We start from the raw sequence: 26,105 nt of genomic DNA on the forward strand, positions 1-26,105 counted from the left end.
AATGCTCCAAAAAATGTGGTGATGTTGTATTCCTGACAAACATTTCCTCTAAAAATATTTGAACCAAAAATGTCAGTCCCTTAGTGTAAAGATACAAGTAGAAGTGATTCTTTATTTTTTAAAATTTTAAGAAAGATTTTATTTATTCATTTGAGAGAGAGACTACAGAAGCTTGACGGGGGAGGGGAGAGAAGGAAGCCGACTCCCCAGCACAAGGCTCTATCCCAGGACCCTGGGATCAGGACCTGAGGTGAAGGCAAACATTTAACCAACAGAGCCACCCAAACACCCTGGAAGTGATTCTTGAAGTTGAAGGTATTTTCCCAAAGCCTGAGGTTTGAAAATGTAGAGTCAACCCCTTCTATGCCATGTAGCACGTATTATTTGCAGGAAACATTATTATAAAAGTATAGCTATTCATTAGAGAGGTAGTTTTCAGCACCCTTTTTACAAGACACAGAGAAAAACGGAGTTGTTGGAGCCATTACTCAGAGTTGAAAAGGCTCCTGGTAGAGAGATGGGAAGACCAAGTCAGTGGTGCTGTGACTATTCCTGGGGCTGTCAGTGTCTGCAGAACCATGTAGTAGCATTATTTGGAGTCATAAGAAGGAGTCACTCCTTTTTCTTGTGGCCCATCTGGAAGGGACATGGAAGTTAAACTCATCAGAGCAAGTCAAGTCATGCAGAAACAGCTAGACCTTGGTTTTTTTCTCCCTCTTCTTTTTGTATTCTCCAAAGTTAAATTAAGTATTGTTTTGTTTGTTTGTTTAAAGATTTTATTTGTTTGAGAGAGAAAGTGAGCACAGAAGGACAGTGAGAGGGGGATGTGGACTCTCTGCTGAGAAGAGAGCCTATTGTGGGGCTTGATCCCAGGACCCGGACATCATGACCTGTCATGACCTGAGTCGAAGGGAGACACTTAACCAACTGAGCCATCCAGGTGCCCCCATTAAGTACTGTTTTAAGGGTGAATCTAAGGTTTGTTTGTCTGTTTAAGATTTTATTTATTGGGGCGCCTGGGTGGCTCAGTGGATTAAGCCCCTGCCTTTGGCTCAGGTCATGATCTCAGTGTCCTGGGATCGAGCCCCGCATGGGGCTCTCTGCTCAGCAGGGAGCCTGCTTCCCCCTCTGTCTCTGCCTGCCTCTCTGCCTACTTGTGATCTCTCCCTCTGTCAAATAAAATAAATAAAAATCTTTATTAAAAAAAAAAGATTTTATTTATTAATTTGACAGAGAGAAGGAGAGAGCACAAGTAGGGGGAACAGTAAAGAGAGAGGGAAAAGCAGACTCCCTGACAAACAGGAAGCCAAAGGTAAATCTAAAGTTCAGCCAACCCTAGTATATGCCTGTTTCCTTAAAATAAGGTCTCTCAGGGAAGGACTAGCCTTACCAACTCAAAGAACTTTGAGTTGTTTTTCAAATGCGAATGATATAAAAATTCTGTTTGCTCAAAATAAAAATATGACAAAAGATATTTTGTACTACTTACATAACAGTTCTTAGTGGTTTGTGGCGACCAGGGACATAATTCTGAAACAGAAAATTATGATCATAGAATATTTAAGATATTTTCATTTTAAGCATACAAAAGCATTGAAACAAGATGAACAAAAGTGCTTCTTATGAGGTGTCCTTACAGGACCTCTTTTGGGGAGCAGGTAACTAGCTCATTATTAGGGTATTGTATACAAAGGGCTATTTATAATGAATGGAAATCATATGCTCTTAATAAAGACCAATGTTGCTTCTGAGGGTCATTAGCCTAACAGTCTGTGGAGCCATTTCTCGTTGAACAGCTTGGTGGTTCAGTTCAGCCAGCCTGTGATGGGAGTGATCACCGGGATCGAAGTTAGCTGTGTTGTTAGTTTCTGATGGTGTAGATAATTCATCTGATTTTCCGGTGTTATGCTTGGTGTATGTTTTGGCCTTCATTTCACTTTTTTAATTCCACTGAGATTTATCTAAAATAAACGTGTCTTCTTATTGTTTTTTATTTGAAAATAACCGTTAAAGCTGATGGTGGGATCAGTGTGGAAGGTGGCTGAAAACCGATCACAAAATTATTTTTTTTTCCCAGAGTTCAAAAGTAGTGACAGGGGCATTTCTTCTCTAGTGCACATGGAACATTCTCCAGAATAGATCACATCCTCGGTCCTAAATCAGGACTCAACCGGTATCAAAAGATTGGGATCGGGACGCCTGGGTGGCTCAGTTGGTTGGACAACTGCCTTCGGCTTAGGTCATGATCTCGGAGTCCCGGGATCGAGTCCCGCATCGGGCTCCCAGCTCCACGGGGAGTCTGCTTCTCTCTCTGCCCTTCTCCTCACTCATGCTCTCTCTCCCTGTCTCTCTCTCAAATAAATAAATAAAATCTTAAAAAAAAAAAAAAAAAAAAAGATTGGGATCATTCCCTGCATATTTTCAGACCACAATGCTCTAAAGCTAGAACTCAACCACAAAAGGAAGTTTGGAAAGAACCCAAATACATGGAGACTAAACAGTATCCTTCTAAAGAATGAATGGGTCAACCGGGAAATTAAAGAAGAATTGAAAAAAATCATGGAAACAAATGATAATGAAAATACAACGGTTCAAAATCTGTGGGACACAACAAAGGCAGTCCTGAGAGGAAAATATATAGCGGTACAAGCCTTTCTCAAGAAACAAGAAAGGTCTCAGGTACACAACCTAACCCTACACCTAAAGGAGCTGGAGAAAGAACAAGAAAGAAACCCTAAGCCCAGCAGGAGAAGAGAAATCATAAAGATCAGAGCAGAAATCAATGAAATAGAAACCAAAAAAACAATAGAACAAATCAACGAAACTAGGAGCTGGTTCTTTGAAAGAATTAATAAAATTGATAAACCCCTGGCCCGACTTATCAAAAAGAAAAGAGAAAGGACCCAAATAAATAAAATCATGAATGAAAGAGGAGAGATCACAACTAACACCAAAGAAATACAAACTATTATAAGAACATACTATGAGCAACTCTACGGCAATAAATTTGACAATCTGGAAGAAATGGATGCATTCCTAGAAACATATAAACTACCACAACTGAACCATGAAGAAATAGAAAGCCTGAACAGACCCATAACCAGTAAGGAGATTGAAACAGTCATTAAAAATCTCCAAACAAACAAAAGCCCAGGGCCAGACGGCTTCCCGGGGGAATTCTACCAAACATTTAAAGAAGAACTAATTCCTATTCTCCTGAAACTGTTCCAAAAAATAGAAATGGAAGGAAAACTTCCAAACTCATTTTATGAGGCCAGCATCACCTTGATCCCAAAACCAGACAAGGATCCCACCAAAAAAGAGAGCTATAGACCGATATCCTTGATGAACACAGATGCGAAAATACTCAACAAAATACTAGCCAATAGGATTCAACAGTACATTAAAAGGATTATTCACCACGACCAAGTGGGATTTATTCCAGGGCTGCAAGGTTGGTTCAACATCCGCAAATCAGTCAATGTGATACAACACATCAATAAAAGTAAGAACAAGAACCATATGATACTCTCAATAGATGCTGAAAAAGCATTTGACAAAGTACAACATCCCTTCCTGATCAAAACTCTTCAAAGTGTAGGGATAGAGGGCACATACCTCAATATCATCAAAGCCATCTATGAAAAACCCACCGCAAATATCATTGTCAATGGAGAAAAACTGAAAGCTTTTCCGCTAAGGTCAGGAACACGGCAGGGATGTCCATTATCACCACTGCTATTCAACATCGTACTAGAGGTCCTAGCCTCAGCAATCAGACAACAAAAGGAAATTAAAGGCATCCAAATCGGCAAAGAAGAAGTCAAATTATCACTCTTCGCAGATGATATGATACTATATGTGGAAAACCCAAAAGACTCCACTCCAAAACTGCTAGAACTTATACAGGAATTCAGTAAAGTGTCAGGATATAAAATCAATGCACAGAAATCAGTTGCATTTCTCTACACCAACAGCAAGACAGAAGAAAGAGATATTAAGGAGTCAATCCCATTTACAATTGCATCCAAAACCATAAGATACCTAGGAATAAACCTAACCAAAGAGACACAGAATCTATACTCAGAAAACTATAAAGTACTCATGAAAGAAATTGAGGAAGACACAAAGAAATGGAAAAATGTTCCATGCTCCTGGATTGGAAGAATAAATATTGTGAAAATGTCTATGCTACCTAAAGCAATCTACACATTTAATGCAATTCCTATCAAAGTACCATCCATCTTTTTCAAAGAAATGGAACAAATAATTCTAAAATTTATATGGAACCAGAAAAGACCTCGAATAGCCAAAGGGATATTGAAAAAGAAAGCCAACGTTGGTGGCATCACAATTCCGGACTTCAAGCTCTATTACAAAGCTGTCATCATCAAGACAGCATGGTACTGGCACAAAAACAGACACATAGATCAATGGAACAGAATAGAGAGCCCAGAAATAGACCCTCAACTCTATGGTCAACTAATCTTCGACAAAGCAGGAAAGAATGTCCAATGGAAAAAAGACAGCCTTTTCAATAAATGGTGCTGGGAAAATTGGACAGCCACATGCAGAAAAATGAAATTGGACCATTTCCTTACACCACACACAAAAATAGACTCAAAATGGATGAAGGACCTCAATGTACGAAAGGAATCCATCAAAATCCTTGAGGAGAACATGGGCAGCAACCTCTTCGACCTCTGCCGCAGCAACATCTTCCTAGGAACAACGCAAAAGGCAAGGGAAGCAAGGGAAAAAATGAACTACTGGGATTTCATCAAGATCAAAAGCTTTTGCACAGCAAAGGAAACAGTTAACAAAATCAAAAGACAACTGACAGAATGGGAGAAGATATTTGCAAACGACATATCAGATAAAGGACTAGTGTCCAGAATCTATAAAGAACTTAGCAAACTCAACACCCAAAGAACAAATAATCCAATCAAGAAATGGGCAGAAGACATGAACAGACATTTCTGCAAAGAAGACATCCAGATGGCGAACAGACACATGAAAAAGTGCTCCATATCACTCGGCATCAGGGAAATACAAATCAAAACCACAATGAGATATCACCTCACACCAGTCAGAATGGCTAAAATCAACAAGTCAGGAAATGACAGATGCTGGCGAGGATGCGGAGAAAGGGGAACCCTCCTACACTGTTGGTGGGAATGCAAGCTGGTGCAGCCACTCTGGAAAACAGCATGGAGGTTCCTCAAAATGTTGAAAATAGAACTGCCCTATGACCCAGCAATTGCACTATTGGGTATTTACCCTAAAGATACAAATGTAGTGATCCAAAGGGACACATGCACCCGAATGTTTATAGCAGCAATGTCCACAATAGCCAAACTATGGAAAGAACCTAGATGTCCATCAACAGATGAATGGATCAAGAAGATGTGGTATATATACACAATGGAATACTATGCAGCCATCAAAAGAAATGAAATCTTGCCATTTGCAACAACGTGGATGGAACTAGAGCGTATCATGCTTAGCGAAATAAGTCAAGCAGAGAAAGACAACTATCATATGATCTCCCTGATATGAGGAAGTGGTGATGCAACATGGAGGCTTAAATGGGTAGAAGAATAAATGAAACAAGATGGGATTGGGAGGGAGACAAACCATAAGTGACTCTTAATCTCACAAAACAAACTGAGGGTTGCCGGGGGGAGGGGGTTGGGGAGAAGGGGGTGGGATTATGGACATTGGGGAGGGTATGTGATTTGGTGAGTGCTGTGAAGTGTGTAAACCTGGTGATTCACAGACCTGGGGATAAAAATATATGTTTATAAAAAATATATGTTTATAAAAAATAAAAAATTAAAAAAAATAAAAAAAATTAAAAAAAAAGATAAATGAAAAAAAAAAAAAAAAAAGTAGTGACAGGTTTCCAGTTTGGAATTCTCACTATAGATGAAGAGACTATATTAAGCAGAATGCTAATACTGTAAGGAATTAGACAAGCAAGGAAGTTTTGGAGTGCCTTTCTTTTAAACTAACATTTTAGCAAGCGGTAAATCCCCCACATGGATGTGATTCTTGAATGTGTTCTCTTCAACTGCAGAGAAAAAGTTGGAGAGAAAATGGAATTCAATAGGCAAATTTTGGCTGAGAGATGCTTATTCTCCAACACTTTGGGGGGAATTTGGTACCTGCACTGACGAGGCTCAGGTCATGAATACTGTAGTCTGTCCATAGATATGCTGGCCCTAAGGAAGGGACATTTTTCTCTTTTTTAAAAAAAAAGATTGTATTTAGTTATTTGAGAGAGAGAGAGTATGAGCAGAGAGAGAGGGAGAAGCAGACTCCCCACAGAGCAGGGAGCCCAATGCAGGTCTCGATCCTGGGACTCCAGGATCATGACCTGAGCCAAGGCAGAAGCTTAACCAACTAAGCCACACAGGCTTTCCCATAATTTTATCTTGTATGTCACTATTCATTCCTCTGCTTCTTCCATCCTTGTGGTCAGTTTTGGCTTTTTTTTCATCCAGTCAGTTTTGCATCTCTGTTATAGCATTTTCCCCCCCTAAATGTTAGGTCTTTTATCTCTGTGGGAAGTGACTCCCTGGTGTCTTGTATGATTTTCTCAAACCCTGTGAATATCCTTACGATTGTTGTTTTAAATTCTGGTTCAGAATAATAAATAAATATTATTTATTACATGTATTATTGATTAGATCCCTGGCCGTGACCTCTTCATGTTCTTTCCTTTCGGGTGAATTGCTCCATCTTGGCATTTTGTCTAGGTCTCTGTCTTTTGTGTGTTAAAAAAGCCTGTTATGTTTCCAGATCCCAAGAGTAATGGCTATATTAAGAAGAGGTTATATACTGTCCAGGGCACTTCAGGAAGTGTTTCTGGTCTGTGCTGTGTATACTGTGCTGCTTTGGCTCTCTTTCCCTCAGATCAGTCCTCTGCAAAGTTTCTCCTTGCCTGCAAGTGAGATGGTGAGTGTTTGGACCTTGTTCAGTGTGTGGTGAGGTTTTTTTGTTTGTTTTCTAAGATTTTATTTATTTATGGGGGGGGGGGGCAAGTGAGCACACCCTTGAGCAGGAAGAGTGGCAGAGTGACAAGCTGACTCCTGCTGAGCAGGGCACCCTGTAGAGTTCCCAATCCCAGGACCCTGAGATCATGACCTTAGCTGAAGTCAGGCACTTAACTGACTGAGCCACCCAGGTACCTCCTGCGTGGTGAGTTTTAACTAGGTGTGTTTTGGTTAGTTTTTTAAAAGAAGGTAGAGCCTATTTCCCCTAGAGCTTAAGCTCTGTAGCACCCAGTGGTCAGTAGGCTGGGTGTGTGTTGGGGGGCCGTGGATGTTGTGCAGTTCTTCCAGGGGAGGAGCCCACTGCTGCTCTGACTCTCAGACACACTTGTCCTACCTAGTTCAGAAGCATCAGCAAAATACAGGATGGGGGCGCCTGGTGTATACTGCTCAAGTCTCGACTGCGGGGCACTGTGCTGCTCACTGACTGATCTGTCCTGATCAATGTGGGAGGGTGGCAGGAAATGTGTCAGCCAGCTATCTTGTCCTTGGAGAGGGGAGTTCACTCTGCTGCTACGCAGGAAGACCTCACAGAAGAGCAAACAATCTTACCTCATTTGTCCCACGTATCCCTCAGATTCCTGTGTTCACCCTGTCTGTATCCCAGTCCTCTGCCCACTGGCAGCCCAATGCTACTGTGTTTTATCTCAGGTGCAATGGCTAGGTTTCAAAACTCCAGTTTTAGTGATCTGTCATGGCACAGACCCACACTGATCCTTTAGAGGAGGGTCTTGCCATGCTGGGACTGGTATTGGTTTGTTCCAGAGGAGCAATCACACAAACATGCAGGTCTTGGGAGTTTATGGTAAAGCACAGTGAAAAGCCTTTGCAGGCAGTTCTGTTGGTATGTTAACGAATGGCAGCCGTTGTCTATTTTGTCCCCAGAAGGGCAGGGCTGCCTCTCCCAAATGTACTCCAAGAAGGGAAACTGTCTCTTCCAGTGTGACCCAGGGGATCCTCAGACCATGCTGTCCACTCCCAGGCCTCTGCTCTCTTTCTCTACAGGAGCACATCTACATCTGCCAGACTACACCCAGTAATGGCTCAGACTTCTAGAACTTTAGTCTTTGAGCTCCACTGCTTGTAAACATGCAATAATCAGCCCCTCTTGTTTCCCCCATCAGTGGTTTTGGAGAAGTGTTTTTCTTGTGCAATGTACTGCACTCTGTTTTTTCTCTTTCTTTCTCTCCTCTCTGCCTCATCAGAGCTCCCTCCCCTCCATAGCACTGGTTATTTGTTCTCTCCCCTAAATCACATCTCTGTATCTCCTACCTCCTCGATGTGGCCTCTTTTCTTCCTCTAGTTGTGCAGTTTGTTCTCTCAGTCCTCATATTGATTTCCCTGAGTGTTCAGAATAATGTGATACTGATCGAGCTGTGTTTGAGGCAAGCATAGGATCCTTCTATTACTCCATCATCTTAACTCCAACCCATATTTTCAATATTACAAAAATTTGCAGAAAACTCCTGTTTTTAGCCAAGATGGAAAGACTAGAATTGTATTTATCCTTCTGTCTAAAACAAGAAAACCAGGCAAAATACATAAAACAACAGTTTTCAGACACTAGATAACAGGGAGTGCAAGACTGTAATCCCTGAGGGAAGGGAAAACACAAGGTGAACCCTAAATTGAACTAGTTCATCAATTCACCAGCTTCCAGGCTGCAGCACAGGGGAACATAGACAGAGTCTAGATCTTTGACTGAACTGAAGAGATAGATAGGGAGGCCAAAGCCCTAGAATTTGCAGGACAGAGTAGTACAGAAGATAGAACTCTCTAGAGATAGGTTGAGACCTGGAGGAGTCTTTGGCTGAGTTTTGGGTTGTGCATGCAGTAAGAGAGTATAACTGGGTCCAAGAAATGACCTATAGAGTGTAATAGACAAAGTAATTCCTAGACCTTACACAGGATAGGGAATAAATAACTTACAATCCCATAAGCCATAGTAGGAAGATCTTATATTATACAGGGCAATCAGATAGCATTCTCAGAAAATTACTGCCTAATTATGGGATTAAAATCATCCAAAACTAAAGGCTGTTCATCTATCTTAGTAATCTTAAAATCTCAAAAGGATCTAATTTCAAGTACTTACCTATACAGTATTTAAAGAAATTCAACAAAATCCGGTCACCAACAATGTAAAATTCACAATATCTGTCATGTGATTAAAAATTATGAACTAGGGGTGCCTGGATGGCTCAGTGGGTTAAAGCCTCTGCCTTCGGCTCGGGTCATGGTCGCAGGGTTCTGGGATCGAGCCCCACATCGGGCTCTCTGTTCGGCGGGGAGCCTGCTTCCTCCTCTCTCTCTCTCTCTCTCTCTCTGCCTGCCTCTCTGCCTACTTGTGATCTCTGTCTGTCAAATAAATAAATAAAATATTTAAAAAAATTATGAACTATGCTGGGTGTGCCTGGGTGGCTCGGTCATTAAGCCTTTGGCTTAGGTCATGGTCTCAGGGTCCTGGGATCAAGCCCTGCCTCAGGTTCCCTGATTAGGGGTAAGTCTGCTTCTCTCTCCCACTCCCCCTTCTAGTGCTTCCTCTCTCACTGTGTCTCTCTTTGTCAAATAAATAAATAAAATCTTTAAAAAATTATGAAATATGCAAAGAAACAAGAGAATATGATCCATAATCAGGAGAAAAATAGAGAAATCAATCAATAGAAACAAATCTAGAAATAATAGGTTGAATCTGGGAAGAATAGTATTTAAAACAGACCTTTATCACAAAGATAAAGGAAAACATGGATATGATGAAAAGAGAAAGGAAAACTACATTAAAGGCCCAAATAGAACTTCTTAAAATGAAAATACACCTGAAATTTAAAAATGCACTGTGCAGGATTAAAAGCAGACCAGACACTGCAGAAGAAAATATCAGTGAATTTGAAGAACCAGCAATAGAATCTATAATAGAAGAACAAAGAGAAAACAAAATGAATAGAGTATCAGTTACCTGTGGGATAATGTAAAATGGTCTACGTATGTGTAGATGGGATCTAGAAACAGGCAGGCAGCAAAGAAGTTTTAAAGAAATAATAGCCAAAATATTTTCCAAATTTAATGAAAACTTATCAGATCCTAGAAGCTCAAAGAACCACAAGCAGAATATATACAAAGAAAAATATTACAAGGCACATCATCATCAAATTGCTAAACACCAATGATAGAACATCTTAAAAGCAGCCAGAGAAGGTGCCTGGGTGATGCAATCAGTTAAGTGCCAGATTCTTGGTTTCAGCTTGGATCATGATCTCAGGGTTGTGGGGTTGAGCCTTGCATCAGGCTCTGTGCTCAGCACAGAGTGTGCTTAAGTTTCTCTCTCTGTTTGCCCCTCCCCCCCAAAATAAAAAATAAATAAGTCTTTAAAAAAACAACAGCCAGAGAAAAAGAACATCATTATATGGAAAGAAAGAATTAAAACATATTTCTCATCAGAAACTATGAAAGTGAGAAAAATATGAAGGGTATCTATAAAGCACTGGGAAAAAATTGTCAATCCAGAACTACTTAGCCAGCAAAAACATCTTTCAAAACTGAAGTCAAAATAAAGACTTTTTCAGAAAAACAAAGGCTAAGAGAATTTATCATCAGCACAAAGAAGACATTTTTTATATAGCCCATGAGGCAAAGAAGAAAACAAAAGGGAAATTAGAAAATATTTTGAAATGAATGAAAATGAAAATGTATGCAATGATGTGGATGGAACTAGAGGGTTATGCTAGCTGAAATAAGTCAGTTAGAGAAAGACAACTGTCATATGATCTCGCTCATATGTGGAACTTAAGAAACAAAAGAAATGAACATAGGGCAAGGGAAAGAGAGATAGAGTAAGATAAAAACACAGAGGAAGGCAAACTATAAAAGACTCTTAATTATAGGACACTAACTGAGGGTTGCTGGAGGGGAGGTGAGGGTGAGGTAACTGGGTGATGAGCATTAAGGAGGTCACTTGATATAACGAGCACTGGGTATTATATGCAACTGATGAATCACTAAATTCTATCCCTGAAACTAACATACTCCACGTTAACTAAATTGAATTTAAATTAAAAAAATTTTTTAAATGAAAGTATAACATGTAATACTTTGTAGATGCTATTGAAGCATTACTTAGGGGGAAATTTATGACATTAATGCTTTCACTACAAAACAATAAACATCTCAGATGAATTATTTAAGCTTCGACCTAAAGAATAGAAAAAGAGGGCAAATTAAACCCAAAGAAAGCAGAAGAAAAAAATAATAGTGGTACCTGGGTGGCTCAGTGGGTTAAGTCTTTGCCTTTGGCTCAGGTCATGGTCTCAGGGTCCAGGGATCAAGCCTGCATCATCCCTGCTAAGCAGGGAGCCTCATCTGGAACTTGAAGAGGTATTTGTGCATGTTTTTTTTTGTTTTTTTGTTTTTTTTTAGATTTTATTTGTCTGTTTGACACACAGAGAAATCACAAGTAGGCAGAGAGGCAGGCAGAGAGAGAGGGGGAAGCAGGCTCCCTGCTGAGCAGAGAGCCTGATCCCAGGACGCTGAGATCATGACCTAAGATGAAGGCAGACGCTTAACCCACTGAGCCACCCAGGCACCCTGCATCACATGTTTATAGCAACATTATTCACAATGGTTAAAATGTGGAAGCAACCCAAGTGGTGATTAATGAATGGATAAATAAAATGTGGTATGAACAAAACAAACAAACAAACAAAAAGTTGTTATTTCCCAAAGCTCTTGCACATTCCTGTTTTCCCTAACCCTGGACAGGATCTCCCTTACATTTTTATTGCCCATATACAATGCCTTCACAAAGTAACACTCAATGTTTATTAAATAATATTCTAACTGAGAAATCCAGAGGACATTTCCAACCACATCCTCCTTCTTGGAGGACTTAAGGGTTCAGTCTCAGCTTCAAAGAGAGTAGTTGTACAGTTCATTTATTTATCTTAAAAAGGAGTTAATAAAACTTCAATGCAGAAGAATTCTAGACTTTATTATTATTATTTTTTTATTTGACAGAGAGAGAGAGATCACAAGTAGGCAGAGGGGCAGGCAGAGAGAGAGAGAGGAGGAAGCAGGCTCCCCACTGAGCAGAAAGCCCTATATGGGGCTCGATCCCAGGACCCTGGGATCACGACCTGAGCCGAAGGCAGAGGCTCTAACCCACTGAGCCACCCAGGTGCCCCAAGAATTCTAAAGTGCCTTCCAACTCTACGTTCTGTGGGTCCACATTTGCACTGTAGATTGCTTGAACTTTTATCATGTTGTAGTCTCTGGCAGATGTCAGTTTAACATTGAGGGGATTCACGGCTCATTTTTAAGATCTCTGTGAAAGTCACTGCAACTAGCCTTCTATACAAATATTTTTGTTATTTACATTAAGGATTTGTTATTTACATTAAGAATTGTATATTTTATTTTTATACAAATATTTTTATATTTACATACAAGTATTTTTGTTATTTACATCTAGATTTGCTAGAATTTTCAGGGAACATTTTTGTTTTGGAACTATTTTCCTTAGACGATACCACTCTCCTCTTCTGAGCCATTCCAAAGTGGTTCTGTTGATTCCTTATATTAACATCTATTTTCTACTATTACTTTTTCAGAACATGGCAAAAAAGACTTTGGCTTCTGATTTCTTATTCAGAGTCTAGCTAACCAGAAATAAAGAAAATAAAGAAATAAAAATGGGGTGCCTGGGTGGCTCAGTGGTTGGGCATCTGCCCTTGGCTTGAGTCATGGACCCAGGGTCCTGGGATTGAGCCCCACATAGGGCTTTCTGCTCAGCGGGAAGCCTGCTTCTTCCTTTCCCACTCCCCCTGCTTGTGTTCCCTCTCTCTCTGTCAAATAAATAAATAAATCTTAAAAAAAAGAAAATGGACAGTAAAATCTGAAATTATCCTTCTTGAAGAAAACATATGAAAAAATCTTTGCTCTTGAGGCAAAGATTTCCTTTTTTTTTTTTTTTTAAAGATTTTATTTATTTATCAGAGAGAGAGGGGAGAGAGCGAGCACAGGCAGACAGAATGGTAGGCAGAGGCAGAGGGAGAAGCAGGCTCCCTGCCAAGCAAGGAGCCCAATGTGGGACTCGATCCCAGGACGCCGGGATCATGACCTGAGCCAAAGGCAGCTGCTCAACCAACTGAGCCACCCAGGCGTCCTGAGGCAAAGATTTCTTATGTATGATACCAAAGGCTTGATTCACAAAATAACAAAGTGATAGACTGGATTTCATCAGAGTTAAAAACTTTTCTTCAAAAGGCATTAGTAGGGATGCCTGGGTGGCTCAGTGGGTTGAGCCTCTGCCTTCAGCTCAGGTCATGATCTCAGGGCCCTGGGATCAAGCCCTGCATCAGGCTCTCTGCTCAGAAGGGAACCTGCTTCTCTCTCTCTCTCTCTGCCTACTTGTGATCTCCATCAAATAAATAAATAAATAAAATCTTTTTTTAAAAAAGGTCATTAGTAGGGTAATAAAGAAACAAACTCTCTTAATTTTAGGAAACAAACTGAGGATTGCTAGAGGGTAGGGAGTAGGGAGATGGGGTGACTGGGTGATGGACATTGTAGGGGTATGTGTTGTGGTGAGCTCTGGGTGTTGGGTAAGACTGGTGAATCACAGACCTATACCCCTGAAACAAATAATACATAATATATTAATATATAATGTTAATTTAAAAAATTGAAAAAAGAAACAAACTGAGAAAGGGAAAAAATACTTGTAGAAAACATATATGATAAGGACTTTTATCAGAATGTGTAAGTAATTCTCAAAAGTCAATAGTAAGAAAGTAAAAAATAATTTTTTTTTAATGGGCAAAGATATTTCACCAAAGAAGATACAAATAGGTAAAATAAGCACATAAAAAGATGCTCAACACAACATCCTTAGACATTTGGGAAATCTATAAATAAAAATAACAATGAGATACCTCTGTACACCCATAGAATGGCTAATTGTTGTATACTTAGAAATATAAATTTGATCTTTGCCCCTGGTTCCTGACACAGAGCTCCTAAAACTCTTGTAATCTGTCGAGTGATAGGGATGCTAGGAACATCTTTTGCTCTAATATTTGGTCTTTGGTCTTGGTTTCTCACATAGGGCTCCTACCTCCCCTATAATATTCTGAGCGACAGGAACACCTTTTGTTTTAATATGGCACCTCTTGGGACACCTGAGTGGCTCTGTCGGTTAAGCATCTGCCTGTGGCTCAGGTTATGATCCCAGAGATCAAGCCCTGGCATCAGGCTCCCTGCTCAGCAGGAAACCCGCTTCTCCCTCTCCCACTCTCCCTACTTGTATTCCCTCTCTCACTATGTCTCTCTCTCTCTCTCTCGTTTTCTGTCAAATAAATAAATATATTCTTTAAGGAAAAAAAAAAAAGGCACCTCTCTGTGGTCTCCTGGATAGCTTCAGGATGGGGGCTGGTCATCAGGAAGACCAGGCCATGATTAAAAGCTTAGAAATTTTAGGGGCACCTGGAAGGCTGCCTTCAGCTCAGGTCGTGATCCCAGGACCTGGGATCAAGCTCAGTATCAAGGTCCCTGCTCAGTGGAGAGTCTGCCCCCCTCAACTTGTGTACTCTCTCTGTCAAATGAATACACTTAAATATTTAGGGGCCTCTGGGTGGTTCAGTTGGTTAAGTGTATGCCTTTGGCTCAGGTCATGATCTCAGGGGCCTGGGATCAAGCCCCGCATGGTGTTCCCTGCTCAGTTGAGAGTCTGCTTCTTCCTCTTCCTCTGCCCCTCCCTCTCTCTCATGCTCTCTCTCTCTCTCTTTTTCTCTCTCTCTCAAATATATAAATAAAATCTTTAAAAATTAAAAAGAAAGGAAGCTTGGAACTATTAGCCCAACTCCTGGTCCTCTGGGGGCTGGAGATTGCCTACATGATGCAGACTATAAAAATCTCTAAACTATGGGATTCAGAGTTTCCAGGTTGGTGAATATATCCCTGTGCTAGGACGGTGGCACACCCCAACCCCAACAGACAGAAGCTCCTGTGCTTGGGATCTTTCTAGACCTATGCATCTTTTCATCTGATTGTTCATTTGTATTCTCTATGATAAACATGAGTTTAAAAAAAAAAAACCCTGACCATCCGTAGAGACTGCATGAACCTCCAAGCTATTAATTATATTCAGAAAGTCTCTTTTTATCATCTAAATGAATGTTTCCAAATTCTGCATGCTAACAACTCAGATTCAGAAATTTCCAGTGAAATACACAGCCAGTCTTAGAAATCAGTACTAAATTATAAGCTGTCATGCCTGTGTGTGGGTGACTGGGTTTACCAATCATAAAAAATAATCTCTATTACCAAAATGTTACGTTTCATTTAGGAAAATGACAACCACATGATGGCACTATAACCTACAAAATAAGAGGTGGTCAATTTATGAAGCCTAAGAACTTGGTAAATTCTAGTTAAAATACTTGTTATTGATGAAGCATGCTTACAAATAAGGCATTTTATACACAGATAATATGGATATCATTTACCTCATGTTTTACAGAGACATACTGGCTAATCCTTCACTTCAGGTACATTTTTCACATGACTCAATAATAGCATCTTAGTTTTCGTCTTACTAGAAAACAGTTATTAAACATTTCTAGCACATAGCACTGAACTAGATAAGTCAAACAAAAGCAAACAAACAGATATTTAGAAGTCTGGTGTGAGCATTCACCTGTTTTGGAAGCTATTTAATGCATTCTCCATAACATCATGTCCTCTTAAAGGTTATTTTAAGGGATAATTGAGAAGAGGGAAACAGTGCCATCACAAAGTTAAATGTTGGTAGGGAGGGGTGCCTGGGTGGCTCAGTGGGTTAAACCTCTGCCTTCAGCCCAGTTCATGATCCCAGGGTCCTGGGATCGAGCCCCGCATCGGGCTCTCTGCTCAGCAGGGAGCCTACTTACCAACAATCCCCCCCCACCCCCGCCTGCTTCTCTGCCTACTTGTGATCTCTGTCGGTCAAATGAATAAATAAAATCTTAAAAAAAAAATGTTGGCAGAGAAATAGGCTTTATACACATTGACGGGGATGCCTGGGTGGCTCAGTGGGTTAAAGCCTCTGCCTTCGGCTCAGGTCTTGATTCCAGGGTTCTAGGATCGAGCCCTGCATCAGGTTCTTCACTCAGGGAGGAGCCACTTCTCCTCTTTCTCTCTGCCTGCCTCTGTGTCTACTTGTGATCTATGCCTGTCAAATAAATAAATAATCTCTTAAAAAAATACATGTTAACATTATTACTTAATTACAATTATGGTAAATACAAAAGAGATGCCTAAATAAAATGAAAACATAAATGGTTAAAGGGTCTTAATCCAGTCTCCAAATAAAAGGAAGCTTCAGTGAAGAAGGGATAGTGAATGAGTCAAGCTCTGAAGGATGGATTGAAATTAAACAGGTGAAAGAAGGGGAAAAGCATTATAATCACAGGGAACAGCATGTGCAAAAGTCCTGAAATAGCATAGTTCCGTAATTGAGAACATTAAAAAATCCATCCCATGTTGATTGATCTATACAAGTCAAGATTTAGTTCAGAATGTTTTATTATCAATTCATAGGTGAACTACATTTTAAATTTGATAAAAAATTAATGTTTAGAAGGAAAAATATTTTCCATGACAAAAATAGTATAAATAATTGTACCATGAAGCCTATATAAGCCATACTGTAATTACAATGGACTGTTCTCCTTGAATGATGCATGTCCTCCGTGAATAATTCTCAGTGCCTTTGCATTATAAATAATTAACAAATAGAAGATAAAGTAGTAATTTAAGAGTTAATTAAAAAGAAGTAACTTAAAACCTATTTTGTATGCTGCAAATTAAAAAAGAAACTTCAGGTGATCAAATGAGGACTTCTGGAAATTCTAAATAGAACTATGCATATTAAAGAGGTTTTTTAGAGATCAAGAGCATTGGCTCTTTTTTAGCCTAACTTTAAAACTTGAAACTTTTTTTTCCCTTGGTACAGTTTGTGTTATTTACTCACTCTTTTGCCCAAGAAGCATGATTAGACGTGTGTTATGGCTTCCTATATTAAATAGAATCAGAGAAAGAAAGAAGACGGGTTTATTCGCCCTCCTTTAGCAACTAAGCAGGAGTTCAAAAGAGGAAAGGAGAAACTAAGGGTGAGCACAGGGGTGTGTCACAGGTGTGGCTGTTTAAGAAGGCACAGAATCCCAATTACAGAGAGAGAGCACTGCAGCCTATAGGGGACCTGAGTGTGAAATATGAGCTCTCAAAGGCACAGGAAAGGGAGTGTGGTAGGTATTTGAAAAACCTCTCCGGGGCGCCTGGGTGGCTCAGTGGGTTAAAGCCTCTGCCTTCGGCTCAGGTCATGATCTCAGGGTCCTGGAGTCTCAGGGTCCTGGCTCTCTGTTCAGCAGGGAGCCTGCTTCTCTTCCTCTCTCTCTGCTTCCCTGTCTACTTGTGATCTCTGTCGAATGAATAAACAAAATCTTAAAAAAAAAAAAAAATCTCTCCAATGAATAAAGTAATAGAAGAAAAGGAAGGTATAACAGAAGCCCTTTCCCCTGGTTATAGGTGGTGAGATCAGTCAGGGATATTTAATAGCATCCTGTGGCTTGACTCAACTTGGGTTTGTAGAGAAGTAATCAGGTGTTTTAAAGGGAAAATGAGGGAATAAGGAGGGGTGTGAATGGAGCTTCACAAAGTCAGAGAAGTGATCAGTTACAAAAAGGGACAAGGCAGCGTGGATCATTTGGATTTGTTAACTGGTGTCCTCCTACAGAGATTAGGAAACAGGGGCCAATGTGGGGCTCGATCCCAGGATCCTGGGATCATGACCTGAGCTGAAGGCAGCCACTTAACTGACTGAGCCACCCAGGCACCCCTACTAGACGATTTCTAAACATTTCTACCACTTCTTCTACTATATTATAAATGTGATATAAATTGACTATATAAATAAGGATAGCTAATAGTTCTGAGCATTGTACTATATTAAGCCTTAAATTATTTATTAATTCTTCACAAACACATTATGGAGCCAAAAAGAAAAGGAGGCTGAGAGGGGTTAAGAACACAGAAGAACAATTGTGACACAGAGGTCTTTTCCAATGTGTTGGTAGTGATAATCTCTTTTTTTAAAAATGCTTGGCCTCTCCCTTGTTCTAGTTCTTAAAGACTTGAATGGTATATAAATATATACATATATGTATGTGTATGTATACACACACACACACACACACACACACACACATATACCCATTCTTCTACCATTTTACTTTTCCTCTCTTATTTTCTCCTTCTCTCCCCTCTAAACTTTTTGCTAATAATCTGATTTAGGATTCCAGAACATCAACTCTAAGTTATACCCCTGACAACTCCTCTCCTGTGTTGGCCTAGTCTCTTTTTCCTTCTTTTTGGTCTGATCTGTTGCCCATTTCAGCATCTGAATCAACTCAACCTAATGCTTTTTATCCAGCTCTTGCTAGCTCTTGATATCTGTTTTTAGTTTGGCTTACCTTGAGTTCTCCTTATTCTGACAACCATCTATCTGAGTCTTGATAGCTGCCATTTCAGTGTAATGGAAATTAGTCTTTAGAATCTTGTCCTGACCAAACAGTTGTTGAAATGAGCTCTCTTGGTCATGGGAGATGTTGTCATATTTCAATCCAGTAACTTTCTAATCTTCTCTTAACATGGTGCTCAATTCTTTTAAAGTGTCTTAAATAATAGTCATTGGATTTAATTCTGGGGCTAGTTTCAAATTTCTTTTTTAATAATTAATAAAGTAATTAGAGGGCGCCTGGGTGGCTCAGTGGGTTAAGCCGCTGCCTTCGGCTCGGGTCATGATCTCAGGGTCCTGGGATCGAGTCCCGCATCGGGCTCTCTGCTCAGCAGGGAGCCTGCTTCCCTTCCTCTCTCTCTGCCTGCCTCTCTGTCTACTTGTGATTTCTCTCTGTCAAATAAATAAATAAAATCTTAAAAAAAAAAAATAAAGTAATTAGAAAGCAGTTCATATGCTCAATGAATTATCATTCATATATTTGCCATGCTGGTATTCCTCTAGCATCTCATTTACATAGTTAAAAGTACAAAAATAAAAGAAACACTAATTACCATCATTCTTATATCAAAAATATTTGGAGAACAGAATGAAGTTGCTACATGAATTCTAAAAAATCCTGCAATTTCCAAGGCTGAACAGTGGTCAACTTTAGCCAAGCTTCTTAGTTTTCCAGGACTTACGGTTCTGACAATAGCTACAATGTGATTGTATGTGGAAAAAAATAAATCTTGGCAGGCAACTGAATCTGTTGTCAATAAAAACATGTAGGAAACATTGGAAAGTATGTTTTCATTATATTTTTATGATTTAAAAAATTACAATAGTTTAAAGACTGCAAACAATCTCCCAGTTTTAAAGAATTCAGTGGTGTGAGGTTGTATAAATAAATACTTTAGATATTCTGGTGAGTTCAGAGCCATTAGATTTGGATGTTTAAGTTTATAAAGCTCAAAAAACAAAGAACACATACCCATATGAAAGGATATTTTCCATGTTGGAACCTAGGACTGTTAACTTTCTGGTAGAATGAAAGATTTCTTCCCAAAGAGCAAATTGGAGACATCATAAATCAAGTATATATTATGTTGACTTGTTTTACTTTTCTCAGATATTTAAACTAAGCACAATATATTTGTTTGTTTTAAATCCTGAAGCTTGAATAGAAAGGGCCTGTGTAAACTACTTTCAAATGAATCCATTTTCTCTCTCACCTGTGGTAAATTGGTAAATAAAGTAGGTTGGTAGTCATTTAAACAATGCAAAATTCTGAAAACTTGTGGTATAATAGAAGTAGTATAGAATTAAAAGTCACAAAGCCTGGGGGCACCTGGGTGGCTCAGTGGGTTGAACATCTGCCTTAGGCTCAGGTCATGGTCTCAGGGTCCTGGGATCAAGCCCCGCTTTGGGCTTTCTGCTCAGCAGGGAGCCTGCTTTCCAGCCCCCCAATAGCCGTGCCTGCCTCTCTGCCTACCTGTGATCTCTCTCTCTCTTTGTCAAATAACTAAATAAAATCTTAAAAAAAAAAAAAAAAGTCACAAAGCCTGGATCCTAGTCCTGCTATTACTACTCATTAGCCAAAGTAAACATTATAATTACTCAGCCTCTACTTTCTTTTCTTTTTTCAAAAAAATTTTATCTTTTTGAGAGAGAGCATGTGTAGGGGAGAGAGGGGCAAAGGGAGAGGGGGAGAGAGAATCCTTAAGCAGCCTCCCCGCTAAGCACAGAGCCTGAATGTGGGGCTTCATCCTAAAACCCTGAGATCATGACCTGAGTGGAAATCAAAAGAGTCACACTTGGCCAACTGGGCCACCCAGACATCCCTCCACTTTCTAATTTATAAAATAAAGGAGTCAAATGATATTTTTAAGACTTTCTAGAGCTTAGAGCCCACAAAAGTCAATGAAGGAACTTGTACAAGTCATAAAGTATTAATTATAGCTAACATTTATTCAGTGCTTACTTCGGGCCAAGCACAAAATTCTACACACTTACACATGAATTTTCATAATAACCTATGAGGCAGGTAATAATTTCACCCCCATTTAACAGGTGAAGAAACTGAGGCATAGAGAGGTTTAGAAACTTGCCTAACATTTCCACAGCTAGTAAAGTAACAAAATTGGAATTTTAACTTAGAATTCTGGCTCTAGATCCTGACAACAATCACTAATTGCAGGCAAAGAGGAGATAGATTATTTCTAAAGAGGATGAGTAAAGGAGATAGTATCTTTTTTGGGGGGGGCGCTGTATCTTTAACAGGCAGATAGAGAACTTGTGAGAAAATCGGAGTGAATAAAAGCAAAAAAGATTGGAAAATGTAAGGTAATTATCTGGAACAGTAAGTAGTAAGGTTTGGCTAAAGTGCTGCCTAGTTATAATCTTGCAGCTCACTAGACTGATCTGGGGATCTTAAAAGAGGTAGATTTCCAGGCCCTTTCTTTGGGGATTCTGACTTAGTAAGTGGGCCTACCACCTGGGTACAACCATTTGACAAGCTCTTCACATGACTCTGATGTGCCACAAGGTATGAGGACCAGTGTGGTACAAAACACAAGGGACTAACATGGAATAGTGCTGTAAACTTAAGTTGGACCCACATAATGAAAGGCTTTATGCTAAACTTAGCCAATAAAATCTCACTGAAGTTTTTTGTTTTAACTAATTTTTTTTTTGTTTTTAGAATATGTAATGCATACATGTAGTAGAAAATTCAAGAGGTCACCAAAGGGAATTCAATCTCCTTTCCACCTTTGACTCCTTAAGTCCCAGTCCCTCTAATCATTCAAGATTATTTATTTTTATTAATATATTGTATTATTTGCCCCAGGGGTATAGGTCTCTGAATCATCAGGCTTACACATTTCACAGCACTCACCATATCATTTACCCTCCCCAGTGTCCATAACCCAATCACCCTCTCCAATTATTCAAGATTTTTAAAAAGAAAAATCAAATCACAAGAGCGATGTATTGGAAAAATGAAACAGAAATACTTAGGTGAACTATATTGGAGGCAAGCATGACCCCAGTCACTGGTAATAGTGGGAATGAGAAGGAAAGGACGGATACAAATTGAGGTGTTAGCATATAGCCTAGAACATGGCATACACTTCAAATTATCACCTAAATGGATCCTCAATGATAAGAGTACAGAATGACCAAAATGACTCCAAGGTTTAGAGGCAGGATGACTGAGAACTGAAAAGTGTCAGTATCATTGTTGAAACCCCAAAAACCATGATTCAAGAATGGAGAGGAAAGATGATATGGGTAGTTCTGAATATGTTGAGTTTAAAATGATCATAGGCAGGACGCCTGGGTGGCTCAGTGGGTTAAAGCCTCTGCCTTCAGCTCAGGTCATGATCCCAGGGTCCTGGGATCGAGCCCCGCATCAGGTTCTCTGCTCTGTGGGGAGCCTGCTTCCTCCTCTCTCTGCCTGCCTCTCTGCTTACTTGTGGTTTCTCTGTCAAATAAATAAATAAAATCTTTAAAAAAAATAAAATAAAATGATCATAGGCTATGCAAGTGGAAACTTCTATCAGGGGGTCAGAAATATGATTTGGGGCGAGGAAAGGAAGTTGGGATGTTGGGATATAACTTTAAGAATTTTCTTTTCAATAGAAATGAGAATAATGGGGCTCCTGGGTGGCTCGTGGGTTGGGCCTCTGCCTTCGGCTCTGGTGATGGTCTCAGGATCCTGGGATCGAGCCCCGCATCGGGCTCTCTGCTCAGCAGGGAGTCTGCTTCCCCATCTTTCTCTGCCTGCCTCTCTCCCTACTTGTGATTTCTCTGTTAAATAAATAAATAAAGCTTAAAAAAAAAAAAAAAGAAATGAGAATGATGAAATAACTAAGGAGGACAATGTAGAAGATGATTAAGAGCAGAAAATTCAGATCTACATTAGGGAAGCAAAGATGAGTGAAACCAGGGGAATCAAATGTCATGGAAACTCAGGGAGAAGACATTAAGAAGGTAGGATTAATTAGGAAAAAAGGTCAAGGAAGCTGAAGAATGAAAAAAAAAAACGTTTTGGATTCTGTAATCAGAAATCTGTCTGGCTGGTGGGGGTGGTGGGAGGTTAGTGGGTGGAGAGGGCAAAAGTCAGATAGCCAGGAAATAAGAAATGAGTAGGTGGTGAGGAAATGAATATAGCAAGTGCCTTCTTTCTTGAGAAGTTTGATAATGAGAGATGGCAAGAGATGGTACGGTAGGCATATGGGCAAACAATGTAATATGAATGTATACCGTAGAGCTGGCAAGTCTGTAGCCTTTCTAGTGGGAGCAGCAGTATCAACAGTTTTCAAGTAGAGACCAGATGTGAATACATTTGCAGGCAGAGGAGAAGGAGCCAAGAGGAAGAAAGAATAAAGGTACAAGACAGCAGATAATTGAGCTAGATCTGATATGGGAAAGAAATGACATCTATCTTATAAACTGGTTTTAGAAAGGAGAGGAGGAAGGTGTTCCTCCTGATGCATAAAGGGAGGGATGATTTAAGATATTTTGATGTGAAGGGAGAGTATATGGGTGTGACTGACAGCCTGTATTTTCTCAGGAAAGTAGGTGTTCTAGATGTCCCTCCTCAACAGAGAACTATTGCTTAGGTGAGGAACCCAAATATCTGGACACTGGCCAAGTCCAATAGCTAGCTTTACTATCCGTTTCAAGTTTTTATTTAAATTCTAGTTAGTTAACATATATGATAAAATTGGTTGCAGGTGTAGAATTTAGTGATTTAGCACTTACATATAACACCCAGAGCTCATCACTAGTGTTCTCCTTAATGCCCATCACCCATTTTGGCCAGCTTATTTATTAAGCACATATATTATGGTAGATACTTTAATCTCTTTTGCTAAGATTTTATTTATTTATTTGACAGACAGAGATCACAAGTAGGCAGAGAGGCCGGCAGAGAGAGAGGGGGAAGCAGGCTCTCAGCTGAGCAGAGAACCTGATGCAGGGCTCAATCCCAGGACCCTGGAATCATGACCTGAGCCGAAGGCACCCCACTTTATTTAATCTTTATAACAATGCTAAGGAGTAGGTACTATTATTCTTCCCATTTAAAAAATTTATGCCTTCCTAACCCACTCTTCTTTATCCCATTTTAAAATTTTCTATCTTTATTATAGGTAATGAGAAAGTGAAAAATCACTTATTTGCATTTCTAATCAAATGTTTGAATTATTTGCAAGGGATACCCCTGAGAGGTAGGTGATTTGTCCTCAGAGCTCAAGTTTATTTTAGAGTCCTTTACTATGGGGAGGAAGCATGATGCCCACCCGCTCAGGGATATCTATATCCTAATCTCTGTATCCTGTGTACAAATCAGTTCACATGGCAAAGGGAAATAAGGATACAGATAGAATTAAGGTTGCTAATCAGCTGATTTTGATATGGGAAGATTATCCTGGATTACCAGGGTGGGCCCAATGTAATCACAAGGTTTTAATAAGTAAAAGAGGGAAGTGAGAGACAGAATCATGGAGATGGCAGCAGGAGAAAGACTCAACCAGCTGTTGCTGGCTTTGAAGTTGGAGGAAAAGGGCTATCAAGCAAGGAATGTGGGTGGTCTCTAGAAGGAAATGGATGCTTCCCTGGAGCGGACAACCCCTTGATTTTAGCCCACTGAGACGTGTACTGGGCTTTTGGTCTATAGGACTGCCAGATAATAAATATGTGTTGTTTTAAATAACTAAGTTTGTGGTAATTTGTCATAGCAGCAATAGAACCCTGCACGTATCTTTCCTGCGGCTATGTCATGCCCTTTTCTCCTTAGACCCCAGGCACTACTCTTCCCCTACTCTCAAGGAGTTGACATTTATATCTTCGTGAATGTTGATTTATCACTTACATCTTTAACTATCTATGTAAAGAACCCAACAAACAAGTAGGTGGAGAACAACGTTTTGGGGAAGGCGAATGATCACAATTTCCACTCAATTCTTGTAGCTGAAAATCTATTCATCCTGCACTGGTCAACCTTGAACACAGTGAATGGTAAGATTTTGAGGGTTTGATAATCCTGTTTTATTCTCTTTCCTTCTAATGACCCCTTTTTTCCTGAGCTAAAATGAGATGTATTATCTACATATAATTATTCTGTGCCCACCTTGTCTAACCATATACACGAAAAGGACTTGGCCATTTAAAAAATTTATTTCTGTTAATGTGCTAAAGTTCCTCATTAATATTTGCAAGCGGTGGAGATGAGCACCGTCTACTTTATTGCAAGAGGAACTTTTATGTCAAAGGGGGAAGTGAACTTACCAGATTTTTATTCTTTTATCTCTGCTAGTATGCATTACAGCTGGAAGTAGTTCAGGTTGGCCAAAATCAGGGACTGAAGAGAGTTCAGAATTTTCTCCAACACTACAGAGATTCTGTTGTTTCACAAAGCTTCCCTTCTCTATCTGCACTGTTGATGTGTTTCTATTCTTTCTCAGCAGTTTTTCAAGTGGTGTCCTTCACACTGGTCTCCCGCACGACACATTCCTGGCTACTATAAAGTTGGGTGGCAATCATTGTTTGAATTCCTTTTTCCTGAACCCAAAGAGACTTGTCTTTAGGCTACGAAGCCTCCCTCTCGGAGGGCTTACTCAGCCTTACAATTTAGTACGTTCTGAGTATGCATAAATGGGTTCCTAGAGTACAGCGGGTCAGAAACGTTCCTCTTACTGGAAAGCCCTCAGTTTAGGGGATAAAAACGAAACTCTCCTCATTTAGAGGCAGGGATTTCTGCGTGTCACCAAATGCCCTCCTTTCCTCTGTCACATCTCCAAGTGGGAACTCGCTGTTTCTCCACGGCCCTGACGCACAAAGTCACTGGGGAGGCGGCAGCAGGCTGGGGAACAAGGACAGCCAGTTGGACTTCCCTGAAGGCTCGAGTCCAGAGGGATACCCGGGACTTAGAAGCGTTTTTCTAAATGGCAGACGCTGCAGGAGCGCAGGAGTGGGTATGCTCCAGGGGGCCGCTCCACAGACCTGGGGGAGGGATCAGCAGGACGCGCCCTTGGCCGGAAGGACCCACAAAGCTCGGGACCTCAGCTTGGGTTGGGGATGGAGCCGCCCTAAGCGACCTCGAGATACAAACCCCAGCGACCGCCGTTAGCTTTGTTTGCAGCCAACTAGCCCTCGGACGCGCGCGCGGCGAAGCAACTTCCGGTTTCCAGGCCTCCCCACAAGCCCAGCCCCGGACTCGGTCTTCCTCCCCGCGCAGCCCAGTTCTTCCTCCCGGCCCCGCCCACCTCCCTGGTCCGCCTCTTCGCGCTAGGGCCACGCCTTGGCCCTCCTCCCCACCACTTAGGCCCCGCCCTCTGGCCTCTCATTTTCCCCCTCCTCCCCTCCCCCCGTTCCATTTAATTGTTGGATTGTCAGCGCTGCACTCCCGATGGTGGCCGGCAGGGGGCAGAGTTCGAGTTTGGATTTTTTTCCGCCGGGCGTCCCCGGGGAGGCAGTCGCGGAGTGGGGGAGGGGAGGGCGGGGCGCGAGGACGCGGT

At 40.5% G+C, this 26,105-nt stretch overlaps 1 long non-coding RNA gene across 2 annotated transcripts; it reads right to left on the bottom strand.

Annotated features, from left to right (window-relative positions):
- Positions 1-154: 154 nt before the first annotated feature.
- Positions 155-26,001, bottom strand: LOC131838316 (uncharacterized). Of its 2 annotated transcripts, XR_009356558.1 has the most exons (4): positions 24,877-26,001; positions 8,328-8,429; positions 1,490-1,530; positions 155-636 (listed from the first exon to the last, which is right to left on the bottom strand). It is a non-coding gene; the product is annotated as an uncharacterized LOC131838316 (long non-coding RNA). The 2 variants fall into 2 exon arrangements; XR_009356559.1 differs by lacking the exon at positions 8,328-8,429.
- Positions 26,002-26,105: the final 104 nt, after the last annotated feature.

The sequence above is a fragment of the Mustela lutreola genome, chromosome 8, assembly GCF_030435805.1.
Source record: "Mustela lutreola isolate mMusLut2 chromosome 8, mMusLut2.pri, whole genome shotgun sequence".
In the NCBI taxonomy this organism is placed as follows: Eukaryota; Metazoa; Chordata; class Mammalia; order Carnivora; family Mustelidae; genus Mustela; species Mustela lutreola.